Source organism: Zingiber officinale, chromosome 7B (genome assembly GCF_018446385.1).
Source record: "Zingiber officinale cultivar Zhangliang chromosome 7B, Zo_v1.1, whole genome shotgun sequence".
NCBI classification, from domain to species: Eukaryota; Viridiplantae; Streptophyta; class Magnoliopsida; order Zingiberales; family Zingiberaceae; genus Zingiber; species Zingiber officinale.
In genome coordinates, this window is record NC_055999.1 from 35,262,065 (window position 1) to 35,275,826 (window position 13,762).

Here is a 13,762-nt window from a genome sequence, read left to right on the forward strand (position 1 = left end):
TTTTAAACGTTCCATCTACTGCATATATACATTTCGCTCCATAAAACTTAATAATAATCGTATAGCTCAGCTGGTTGGGCTGGTTTTGCTCGAAGTCCCAGATTGCAGGTTCAAAACCTGGCTTCAACATATTCCTTTTCTCTCTTTTTTTTAAACTTCTTCTTCTTGGTAAAAATACCAAACGAACTCCAAAAGTTGCATAAAAATACTCTAAAAATTCCTAAAAATCTCTAGAATTTTTCTATGGCATTTCTAGATTTTAATAAGGTCTTTTGGGACTCCAAATCATGAAATTTGGGGTGTTACACTATTATTAGTTTGTCTTGATTCTTTAATCGACAAACTATTTCTTTTGACTTAATATTTTTTGTTATATTTTGAATTTCTAATTCACAAAAATATTTCGATAATATAAATTCTAACTTGATAAAGTTTTTCGACAGTATTTTTAATTTGCAAAATTCGTTCGACAAAATATTTTGTAATTTGCAAAATTTATTCGACAGAAGATTTTCTAATCTGGAAAACTCTTTCGATGATTCAATTTCTAATTCGCAAAATTCTTTCGGCGACTTTTCAATTGATTTAACTAATTGTTCAAAAGGTGGATACCATACCTGACTTACCTTGTCGGAAGTTGATTCTCCCCCTGTCGAGTTGCTTTCTTTCGAAGTCTCTCCCCCTTCATCGATGCTCATCTGGGATGAGCTTTTTGTAGCTTCGAGATGGAGTTCGGTTGTCTCGGCAGTTTCCTCATTCTCGGACTGTTCTGACGGTGACTGGGTGTCCATCGAGGAGTTGGATTCGACTTTAGCTTGTACTTCGTAGATCTTCAAGAACTTTTCCCAAAGTTCTTTTGCGCTTTTGTATTCTCTGACTCTGTCGAGATCTTCATTTGGTATTACGCTTAGCAGGTGAAATTCTGCCCGAGCATTTGCCATACTCTCCTCACGTTGCTTCTTGGTCCAGAGATATTTCTTGATTTCTTCTCCATTCGTTGTCTTTGGTGCTTCATAACCAAATTTCATTATTAAAGAAATACCAAAATCTGTGTTTAGATATACCTCCATTTGTTGCTTCCAAATAGCAAACTCCCCCTCGAATGCTGGTGGGTAGACGCTAGCTCCGACCATCGTTTTGTTGCTTCGATCAGCGGTTAATCCTCCTAAAGCGCCTTTGCTCTGATACCACTTGTAGAACCGTTGTGACTGGCTAGAAGGGGGGTTGGATAGCCTACAATCACAAAAACAAAAATACCCTTCTCGAACTCTTAAACTAGTACTTGCATAAAGAATAAGCATAAAGTAAATAGAACATTAGAAGAAGAGGCACAAGTATTTACTTGGTTACAACCGATGTGGTTGTTATTCCAAGGAAGTTGAAGCACTAAATACTCCTTCTGGCGGAGAAGCCTCTTACAACGTTGAAGCGCAGAAAATAGAAGCTTAACTCTAAATTACAGCACACAAGCGTTAGAAGTGAATTTTTGAGTTCGTTGAAAAAGCTTCTGGACCAAAGCTATATTTATAGCATTGGTCGGGGCACCCCGAAGGGGTTCCGAGCACCCTGAGGGGATAAAACTTTATCCCACAATGTTCAGATGGAGTTTTGACTCGATCTGGTCAACATTCAAGTCTGGGCGCACGGAACCCTTCCGTGCGCCCAGGACTACTCAGGGCGCCCCGGGCTGTTCAAGGCGACCCGGAGCCAGAAGTCAACTCATGTTGACTTTTTTTATCCAGGTCCTCTGTCCCAGTTTGGGTCGCCTCGATCCGAGTCTTCTACTCTGGATCCGCTCGTTTGGGTGATCTCTGCCATCCGGTAAAGGGCTCACCCGAACCCAAGTTCCGGTCTTCTGGAGCAGGCTTCCGCTCCGGCTTCTCGTCCCTCAGAATCGACGCATGATTCCTTCTCGTCCACCAGCGTACTCATCCGCAGTCTTCATCCCTTGGTCGCACCGAGCCTGTCGGCTCTCTCCCGTGCCGACCTTCTCGCTAGCTGCGTCTCTTGCTCCCTGAGCAATCTTCCGCTCCGGCTTCTCATCCCTCGGAACCAGCGCATGCTTCCTTCTCGTCCGCCGGGGTACTCTTCCACGGCACCTCATCCCTCGGACTCACCGAGCCCGTTGACTCTCTCCCTATGCCATCCTTCTCTCTAGCCGCATCTTCCGCTCGACTACCTGTGCTCCTAAGCTCCTGCACACTTAAACACAAGGTTAGAAACACACAGGACCTAACTTAACTTGTTGATCACATCAAAACAACCTTGGGGTTCCAACAGATTGAGTCATACAAGATAATAGGCATGGAAAGGTTAAGTCGAATCTCGACATTCTCGTCACTTGGGTAGCAATGATGCCTTGCTAGATGTCATTCATTGCTTATGTATTTAAACGTTGATTTGGATACATTGCCAACGTTATGAGAACCATTGGATCACACACAAAGAACAAGTCAATGGAGATGGATTCATATGATGAATCATTGGATTAAGTCTAATTCAAATTGAACTCATTGAGTAAGACTCAATTAAATCCAACTATTGGATTGAGCCCAATTCAAATTAGACTCATTGAATCAATTGGATTGATGATTAATGAGTTAGACTCATTATATAATTTCATGAATTAATTGATGATTAATGAATTGGACTCATTATATGATTTCATTTCATTATATGATTTCATGAATTTGAATTCATGAAGAAAGAGGAGTGTGCAACTTGAATTATTCATGCATTGGATGCATTGGATAAAGAGTGAATAATTTGAATTGCTCATGCATTGCATGCATTGGATGCATTGAATTCATTGGATGAAGAGTGAACCATTTGAATGGCTCATGCATAGGATGCATTAGATTCATTGGATGAAGACAAATATTAATGTCAATTAAGGTAATTGACATTAAGGCATGAGGCAATTTCATGAATCTATAAAAAGGGGGTTTTGGATTCATTTTCATGATGAGTTTTTGGTGCTCTTGCTCTTCTTCCTTCTCCTCTCTTCCACTTGGCTGAAACCTCCAAAAGGGTTGCTAGCACAACCTTTGGTTGTTTCATTCTCCACTTTGTGAGTTTGTGAGACAAATATGACTTATTCGTGTGGATACCATAGAGGCGCGACCACTTGATCGTGCTAAGATCCGCATCTAAAGAAACATTGCTGTCGGGATTGTGAAGGGCATGCAACAAAGGTATAACTTTCTCATGTAGAATAATTAGTACTTAGTATATGGTTTCCTTTCGCATGGATCTATTGAAAAGGAACTAGATGTTTTTCGTTGCGCTTTTGCTTGTTTAGCGCCCTAGTTTCTTACAGTGGTATCAGAGCCACTTGCGAAGGCATATACTATGTTATAGTAGAATTTCATATGTGATATAGAAATTGCATGACAAGTTTATTATGATTTGCATGATTATGAGCAAGTTTCGGCCAAGAGGTTTTTAGCGAAACCATCATGGCATTGTGACTCATAATTAGTTGTTTAAATCATAGTAAATTTTGTCATAATAGATTGAGAATGTTATATGACATGGTGCATGGTTATGGCCCTTAAACCCCGATGTAATTGGATGTGTGTGTTGTAATTCATAATATAGCCTGCGTGTCGTGCCTCTCCTCTTTTATTCTAGTTGTAAATTTAGACTACACTCAAATGTAACTCGAGTTTTCTTTAGATTTTGTAATATACAAATTAGAAAAGATTAAGTCTACTTGACAACGGTGAAAAAGGAGAAGGACAACAACACATAACGACTAATGAAGCACTTGGAGAAAATGCTTTTGAAGCACTTGGAAAAGATGCTTTTGAAGCACTTGGAGAAGATGCTTTTGCCTAGGTTGACCTTTTGATCTTCTCATTGGCTTGAGAGGATCATAGATTATGGGGCCATAACCATGTCACGATTTTTTATGCATATATGTGATGTATGCCATGATATGCTATGATTGTATGTGATTCATGTGTAGTTTAATCATGATTAGGTCTTTTAAATATGCCTACCAAAGTTTGGTACTCACATCTAGCTCGATCAATTGTAGTCAGGTTTTGCCAAAGCAAAGTGACTTGATTTATCTTGTTAGAGTGCGAAGGACAATTGTGATGTTCGACTACTAAAACTTTGGGTGTGACTTAACTAAGTTGAGAACTTAGAGGCATATCCCATACGATGAAATTCAAAAATTATACTAGTCTTGGGCGATTAGCCAAAGCTAACTAAAGATGAGTTATAATGTGGATTTCATAAGATGGGCAAATGAACAAATAGTCTTATTCACACAATGATACAAAAGTTACATATGATGTAATTGGTAAATGTTGCCTACCTAAATTATACAAAGTCTTGGGCGATTAGCCAAAGCTAACTCAAGATGCGGTATAATATGAATCTTGTCTCACATAAATGTTATCGCGATTAGATTTGGAGCTAGTAGTGTGGGTAAAACCACATCCATGACTTGCTTCTACCAAAGCTTTACAATTTAGTGGGAGAATCATTTAATTAAAGGCCTAGTTAAATGATCAAAATATGATACTTATTTCTACATTTTATTGTTGTAGATCACCATGTCGTCAAATACGTCAAATGCTCTCTCTGCGATCTATCCTTGATAAGGACAAGCTCAATAGAGCTAACTTCCTAGACTGGTACAGAAACTTGAGAATAGTTCTCAAGCAAGAAAGAAAACTGTACGTCCTAAAGCATCCCATTCCTGAAGCACCCCCACCACTGCCACTAGAGATGATAAGGATACTTATAAGAAGCATCAAGACAATGCATTAGATGTATCATGTCTTATGCTCGCTACCATGAACTCTGATCTTCAGAAGCAACATGAGAACATGGACGCTTATGATATGGTTGAACACCTTAGACAACTATATCAAGGATAAGAAAGGCATGAGAGATATGAGATCTCTAAAGCTCTATTTCAATGTAGAATGCAAGAAGGAAGTCCCGTAGAGCCTTATGTACTCAAAATGATCGGGTATGTGGAGAACCTATAAAGACTGGGATTTCCACTAGGCCAAGAATTGGCCACTGACCTAATTCTACAATCATTGCCCAAGAGCTATAGTTAATTTGTCATGAACTATAACATGAATGAAATTAACAAACCATTGCCTGAGATGTTGAGCATGTTGAGAACTACTGAACTCAACCTTAAGAAGACAAAGCCTAGCACCATTTTAGTGGTGCCAAAGGGCAAAGGCAAATGGAAGCCCAAAGGTAAGGGTAAGACCCAAGCCAAAGGCAAGGGAAAAGCTCATGCATTGAAACCCAAAGGTGGGGTGGCTAAGGAAGGAACCTGCTTCCACTGTGGTGAGACCGGACATTGGAAGAGGAACTGCAAATCATACCTAGAGGAAGTGAAAAGGAAGAAAAGTGACACTTCTGCCTCAGGTATACATGTTATAGAAGTCAATCTATCTATTTCTTCTTCATGGGTATTAGATATTGGATGTGCATCTCACATTTGTACTAATGTGTAGAGCTTGAGAAATAGTAGAATATTGACAAAGGACGAAGTGGACCTACGAGTAGGCAATGACACAAGAGTTGCTGCTATAGCTGTAGGAACATATTCCTTATCTTTGCCCACTGGACTTGTATTAGAACTTGAATAGTGTTGTTATGTGCCTGCCTTAACTAAGAACATCATCTCTGTTCCTTGTTTAGACAAGAAAGGATTCTCATTTGTAATAAAGGACAAATGTTGTTCCGTTTATTTCAATAAAATGTTCTATTGTAGTGCACATCTTGTGAATGGACTCTATGTTCTAGACTTTGACAACCCAATCAATCTATAACATAAATACCAAGCGGTTCAAGTCTAATGATTTGAACCAAACATATCTCTGGCATTGTCGCTTAGGTCACATAAATGAGAGTCATATATCCCAACTCCATAAGGATGGACTTTTAGACTCATTTGATTTTGAATCATATGAGATATGCGAATCTTGTCTTCAAGGCAAGATGACAAAGACTCCATTTAGTGGACATAGCGAAAGAGCTAATGACTTATTAGGACTTATACATATAGATGTATGTGGCCCTTTCAGAATAGCAGTTAGAGGAGGCTACCATTACTTCATTACTTTTACTGAAGATTTCAGTAGATATGGCTATGTGTATCTAATACGGCATAAGTCAGAATCCTTTGAAAAGCTCAAAGAATTCAAGAATGAAGTACAAAATTAACTTGGTAAGAGTATTAAGGTGCTTTGATCAGATCAAGGTGGAGAATACCTTAGCCAAGAGTTTCATGACCATCTTGTTGAGTGTGGGGTTATATCTCAACTCACTCCACCTGGAACACCACAATGGAATGGTGTATCAGAACGGAGAAATCATACTTTATTAGATATGGTACGAATGATGATGAGTCAAACAAAACTTCCTGCTTCCTTCTAGGGACATGCTCTAGAGACGACCACTTTCACACTTAACCGCGTTCCATCTAAGGCTGTCATAAAGACACCATATACGATTTGGACTGGGAAGAGTCCCAAGATGTCTTTCATGAAGATTTGGAGATGTGAGACTTACGTTCGATGATAAGTCTCTGATAAACTAGGACCCAAATCAGACAAGTGTTATTTTATAGGATATCCCAAGGAAACAAAGGGATATTACTTCTATAATTCCAGACAAGGCAAAGTATTTGTTGCCAAAACTGGTGTCTTTCTAGAAAGTGTATTTATTTCTAGAAGAACTAGTGGGAGAAATGTCGATCTTGAAGAAATTCAAGATACACAAACTAGCACCGATGCCTTGATGGAAACTGAACAGGTACCACAAGATGTTGTGGATCATGATTTTGTTACACCACAAGAAGTTGTAGAGCAACAACCTATTCAAGTAGCACAAGCTCTACGCAGATCTGATAGGACCCGTCGTCAACCTGAGAGATACTCTTTTCTCTTGTCTGACCATGGTGATGTAGAGCTTATTGGTCTCAATGAGCCTACATTGTATCAGGAAGCTGTACAGGGCCCAGATTATGAGAAATGGCTAGAGGCCATGAGATCCAAAATGAAATCCATGTACACAAACCAAGCATGGACTTTGGTTGATCCACCTGAAGGAATCAAACCCATTGGGTATAAGTGAGTCTTCAAAGTGAAGACAGACATGGATGGTCATATGCATACCTATAAAGGTAGATTGGTGGCTAAAGGATTCAAGCAGATTCATGGTATAGACTATGATGAAACTTTTTCACCAGTTGTGATGCTCAAGTCCATTCGGATCATGCTTTCTATTGCAGCCTTTTATGATTACGAGATCTGGCAGATGGATGTTAAAACTGCATTTATTTATGGAAATCTACTCGAGGATGTGTACATGACACAACCTGAGGGTTTTGTAGATCCTAAGAATGCTGGAAAGGTGTGTAAGTTGCAAAGATCTATTTATGGATTAAAGCAAGCTTCTAGAAGCTGGAATCTTCAATTTGATGATGCAATCAAAACATTTAGTTTCATTAAGAATGAAGATGAATCTTGTGTCTACAATAAGGTTAGTGGGAGCACAGTCATCTTTCTCATATTGTATGTAGATGACATACTTCCCATTGGAAATGATATCCCTACTCTTCAATCAGTGAAGACTTGGCTTGGGAATTACATTTCAATGAAAGACTTAGGTGAAGCAGCCTACATTTTAGGTCTTAAGATCTATAAAGATAGATCTAAAAGATTGCTTGGTCTAAGCTAGAGTACATATATTGGCAAGGTGCTTAAACGTTTTGCCATGAAGAATTCCAAGAAGGGATTCCTACCTATGTCATATGGTGTGAGTTTTTCGAAGACTCAATGCCCCTCTTCTAAAGAAGAAAGGGACCACATGGATCAGATTCCTTATGCATTTGCAATAGGGTCTATCATGTATTTCATGCTTTGTACTCGCCTAGATGTCTCATATGCATTAAGCATGGCGAGCAGATACCAGTCAGATCCAGGTGAAGGTCACTGGACAGCAGTCAAGAATATTCTTAAGTACTTGAGAAGGACTCAAGATTATTTCTTGATCTTTGGAGGCGATGAAGAGCTTGTTGTAAAGGGTTACACCGATGCTAGCTTCCAAACTAACAAGGATGATTATATATCACAGTTAGGGTATGCATTTTGCTTAAATGGTGGTACTGTGAGCTGGAAGAGTTCAAAACAAGACACAGTAGCTGATTCTACAACAGAGGCCGAGTACATTGCTGCTTCAGCTGTAGCAAAAGAGGTTGTTTAGATCAGGAAGTTCATTACCGAGCTTGGTGTTGTTCCTAGTATAGCAAACCTAATAGACCTCTATTGTGATAATATTGGGGCTATTGCACAGGCTAAGGAACCTCACTCTCATCAAGGATCCAAACATATACTGTGGTGATTCCATCTCATTCGAGAGATCATCAATAGAGGAGATGTGAATATATGTAGAGTACCGACTGATGCTAACATTGCGGATCCCTTGACCATGGCTTTAGCACAAAGGAAGCATGATGGTCATACTAGGTCACTGGGTATTAGATATTTCAGTGATTGGCACTAGTGCTAGTGGGAGATTGTTAGTATTAGCCCTAGTACCAATTATGAGATGATTGTAAAGGGCACATTATTGTATCATATTTCATTATAAATAAAAAGGAAAAGTTAGTTATTATATTTAATTCAATTCAGTGCCGAATGAATAAGTATAATAATGTCTTAGAGTAGAAGGTTCTAATCTACAACATATCAATTGGTTGAATTGATAGTAAGATATTGTAGATATACATAGAACACTACTTTTAACTATTTCTAGTCAAGCATTAATATGCAAGGACAATATTAATGCGTTGAGACTAGCATATAGGTCAATGGATGACTTGATCTCACAAGTCATGGATATGAGATATCAGGTTGACATATGGGTATATATTAGAGAATATGTACTGAATGACCCGCCATGAGAATGTTTCATGGATCGTCGTATGAGTGTCATAAACATTCTCATGTGACTATTGGTATGAATAGTCCTTAGACCTGAAGTCACTATGGTTCCCTACATAAGGAGCTGTATATTTTGGTATCGACAAATGTCACCCGTAATAGGGTGGACCATAAAATCGATCACTGGGTATGTAATAAGTTATGCGGAGGGATGTGAGTGATATAGATGGGATTTATCCCTTTCATATGACGAAAGTGATATCTATGGGCCCCTTGATTAGTAGGACACAAGAATGCATGACCATGCTTAAATAAGTCAATATGTGATATTGAGCTTATTTAATTGAGTGTGTCTACTTAGAGATCAAGAAACATAAAGATTGATAAGAGGATAACACGGTCTATGCCTCATTGATCAATCTAGATATCGAGGATAGAAGGATTGAGTCATACAAGATAATAGTCACGGAAAGGTTAAGTCGAATCTCGATATTCTCGTCACTTGGGTAGCAATGATGCCTTGCTAGATGCCACTCATTGCTTATATATTTAAACGTTGATTTGGATACATTGCCAACGTTACGAGAACTTATTGGGTCACTGATAACCATGATTTTACTATATTATTTTGATTTATTTATGCATGGTTGATGTTGATTCCATGGGTTTAAATCATGGTTACATCATATTTTATGCATTGCATTTATTTTTGGATAAAATTGTAAATTATTTTATTTTTGTGTTATTTGATGCTAATATTTTATTCTTATTTTGTAGGCATCAAAGGATCTTGGATTTGGATCTATTCGAACCGAATTTGTGCTCGAATCGGAGTTTAAACGAGAAGATCAAGCTGCGGAGCATTATGGACCGTTCATCGAAGATTGGACAGATCTAAATCATCCAGTGAAGATCTGGTCGATCCGACCTAAGGGAGAGTAGATCCAGACCCTTGATCAAGATCAGCACCTTCGGATCAGATTTTAGGCGAACTTTCACCTTTGATTGAGCTCCGAAGCATCACAGCCATCCGTTGAGATCTGGATCTGATTTAAAACGAGAAGCTACAGTACACTTCTCTTCATCGATCTCCTCCTCCGCACAACTTCGTTGTGCATTCATTCTCCAGGAGATTTCGGCCCCGATTCTTCCTCCAATTGATCTCTCAAGCTTCGACCTCGGTGGTGAGATTCTTGGCAGCTGATTCCGATCATCTGGAGCCATCGATGGGTGTTCCCTCCGGCGGAATTTCTCTCCCGACATTTCTTTGTTCCAGCACAGATTTGGAGGTGTTCCTCCAATCGGCGACTCCGATTCCCATCAACGACATTTGGAGGTGGTCTTCCGGTGTTCCTGAGCTCCATCCGACATCAAACCATCATCCACAACTTCATTCCAGATCTAGAGATTCCGGATTGCAGATTTCCAGCATTTTCGATCATTTATGGGGTTTTGGGTTGTTCTAGCTCGCCGGAGGTGGTCCGCCGACGTTGTTGAGCATACCTCGAACTGAGACGCAGCTGAGGTTCTTCATTGAGGTCCGGAGTTGGGTGTCCTCAACTTTGGCACTCTTGTGTCATGGCAAGAGAGTGAAGTTTGATGGATGGATTGTGAGAATGGATCAGTTTCTCATTTTATTACATTTTTGCTACTGTTTTATAGCTTAGAATAGATTCCTTTTATGTTTGTTATGTTTTTAGCAAGTAATTTAGCATTTCATTTCATTGTTGAAGCTCTACTTGTGTTTAATTTGTGCTTGGTTAATTGTTAAGTAGATAGGTTTTAAATTAGGGTTTTAATTGGTGCTTTAGGTCAGATTTATTCTATGTCTTATTATTTTATTTCTATGTTTAAGATTAGATTCACTTGTGTTTGTTATTTTATTTTTAGTTTAAGTGTGTTAATGATTTAATCAAAACGTAGGGTGACAATGCGTTATGGTTTGATTGTTGGCACCTAGTTAGATTTTCTTTATGCATTAGATTAGTTCTTATTTTTTGTGCTTTTCATTTGTTAGATTTATATTCAAGTTCAAACCCCATTTTCATATTAAAAACCCCAAAAACGAGAATAACGTACAATCCTAGGTTATCATCCGACCGCTAGTTCCTCGAGAGATCGATCCTGGGCTCGTTATTACAACATTATTATGTAGTTTAGGGGTTCAGTGGAATATACATTTGTTAATTTGATAAGCCCATTTGTGACACTCAATATTTCGGCTTATCAGTCACACACAAAGAACAAGTCAATGGAGATGGATTCATATGATGAATCATTGGATTAAGTCTAATTCAAATTGGACTCATTGAGTAAGACTCAATTAAATCCAACTATTGGATTGAGTCCAATTCAAATTAGACTTATTAAATCAATTGAATTGATGATTAATGAGTTGGACTCATTATATGATTTCATGAATTAATTGATGATTAATGAATTGGACTCATTATATGATTTCATTTCATTATATGATTTCATGAATATTATTTCATGAATTTGAATTCATGAAGAAAGAGGAGTGTGCAACTTGAATTATTCATGCATTGGATGCATTGGATGAAGAGTGAACAATTTGAATTGCTTATGCATTGCATGCATTGGATGCATTGAATTCATTGGATGAAGAGTGAACCATTTGAATGACCCATGCATAGGATGCATTAGATCCATTGTATGAAGACAAATATTAATGTCAATCAAGGCAATTGACATTAAGGCATGAGACAATTTCATGAATCTATAAAAAGGGGTCTTTGGATTCATTTTCATGATGAATTTTTGGTGCTCTTGCTCTTCTTCCTCCTCCTCTCTTCCACTTGGCCGAAACCTCCAAAAGGGTTGCTAGCACAATCTTTGGTTGTTTCATTCTCCACTTTGTGAGTTTGTGAGACAAACGTGACTTGTTCGTGTGGATACCATAGAGGCGCGACCACTTGATAGTGCTAAGATCCGCATCTAAAGAAACGTTGCTGTCGGGATTGCGAAGGGCACGCAACAAAGGTATAACTTTCTCATATAGAATAATTAGTACTTAGTATATGGTTTCTTTTTGCATGAATCTATTGGAAAGGAACTACAAGTTTCCGCTACGCTTTTGCGTGTTTAGCGTCCTAGTTCCTTACACTTAGTTTTGGTGCATGTTGATATCCAAGGTTCTCTTCTGGATTAATCCTGTTTAACTTAGGATTTTTAATTGAAATGCATTTGACTTTTCTTTTTAGTCCAACTTGAAGGATGGACATCTGATTGTTTCTAGATTCATCCCTAAGCTAATCTTCTTTGACATAACACTTTTAATCAGACTTCATTCGACTTTGCTATTCAATTTGACTTGATGGAGGGACATTTGATGGTATCCAAATTTATCCCTGAGCATCCCAAGTCATTAGAATCTCCTCCCAAGCAATCACATTCTCGGATGCTATAGTATTACAAAGTCAAAGTGTCCATCTATTCTCTAGAGTATCACAACTATAGTACTATTATAGTGGACCGAATTATTTTCAGCATCATAACTACAACATTGTTATAGTCATTGCTATATAGACTGAATTATTTTCCTGAACAAATCACATCCTCATAGTAATAGAAACTGCTACAGTAACTACACAGTTAAAGTACCTGCTATAGTAATCTTTGCTCCACAAACCAGTTTCCTCTCCCGACCATCCCCATTTACACAGGCTACAATGATTGTTGTAGCACCTGCTACAGTGATTGCTACAGTAGCTTTGATCCACAAACTATATTGCTCTCCCAAGCATCCCCAATTTCAGTGCTACGGTGACTACTATAATATTTCAAAGATGCAGTGCTCTAGAAATTGAATTAATAGCCCAAACATTCACATTCTTGTACGCTATAATACACACTGCCATAGTAAAGCTATAGTAAGGTGAAGTTACGATGCTCTATCTATTTCTCCCAAGCATCAGAATAGGGTCCCCTGAGCAATGGAGTCTACTTCTACCAAGCATCAAAATATACTTCCACAAAGTACAAAAATCAACTTCCCCTAAGAATAATCTCTGAAGCTTCTGGTTATAAATATGTGACAATTAATTAATGGAGGAGGGTGTAACAGACTGTTAGAAAGCTCATCTTTGCCAACTCATGGGAAAAAGTAAAAGGGTGTGTGGCATCTAACGTGGAGATGCTTTTCTGATAACTATATAAAGATAAGTTAGAGGGAAGTTGGTTCTCTTATTCTCTTAAGCGGAGGCGACTCCTTTCCATTAGCTTTCTTCTCCATCTTCTTTCTTTTTAGTCTTCTTCTTCCTTCTCTAATCAATTACTAACTTGAGTGTAAGAGGGGTCATGTTAATAAGCCAGCCTTAACTCTAATCTTTGTTACATCTCAGGATGCTTGGATCTCGTCCGGTGGGAAGTTGATCTCGCGTTCTAGAGAGGAAGAGTCTGAGTGAGTAGAAAAAGACACCATCATTAATAATTCAAAATTAATTCCAATAATTTTAATTTAATCCAAAATTAATTAACCTAAGGAAAATTTAATTTAACTTAATTTGTAATTATTTAATGATTAATTTAAATAGTTTTAATTCATAATTTAAATAATTTTAATTTAAATAAATTAATACAAAATTATTAATCTTAAATCAAATTTAATTAAAAATCTAAGTTAATTAAAGATTCTAACTTAAATAATCCAAATGTAAAACTCTAAATTAGATAATCAATTAAAATAAAACTAATAAATCTGATTTAATATGAAATTAATTTTACTTTAAACAAATCATACCAATAAATTGAATTGTGCATCTCTCAAAACTCATAAGATTACCATGTTTGAAAATTTAGAATTGGTAAGT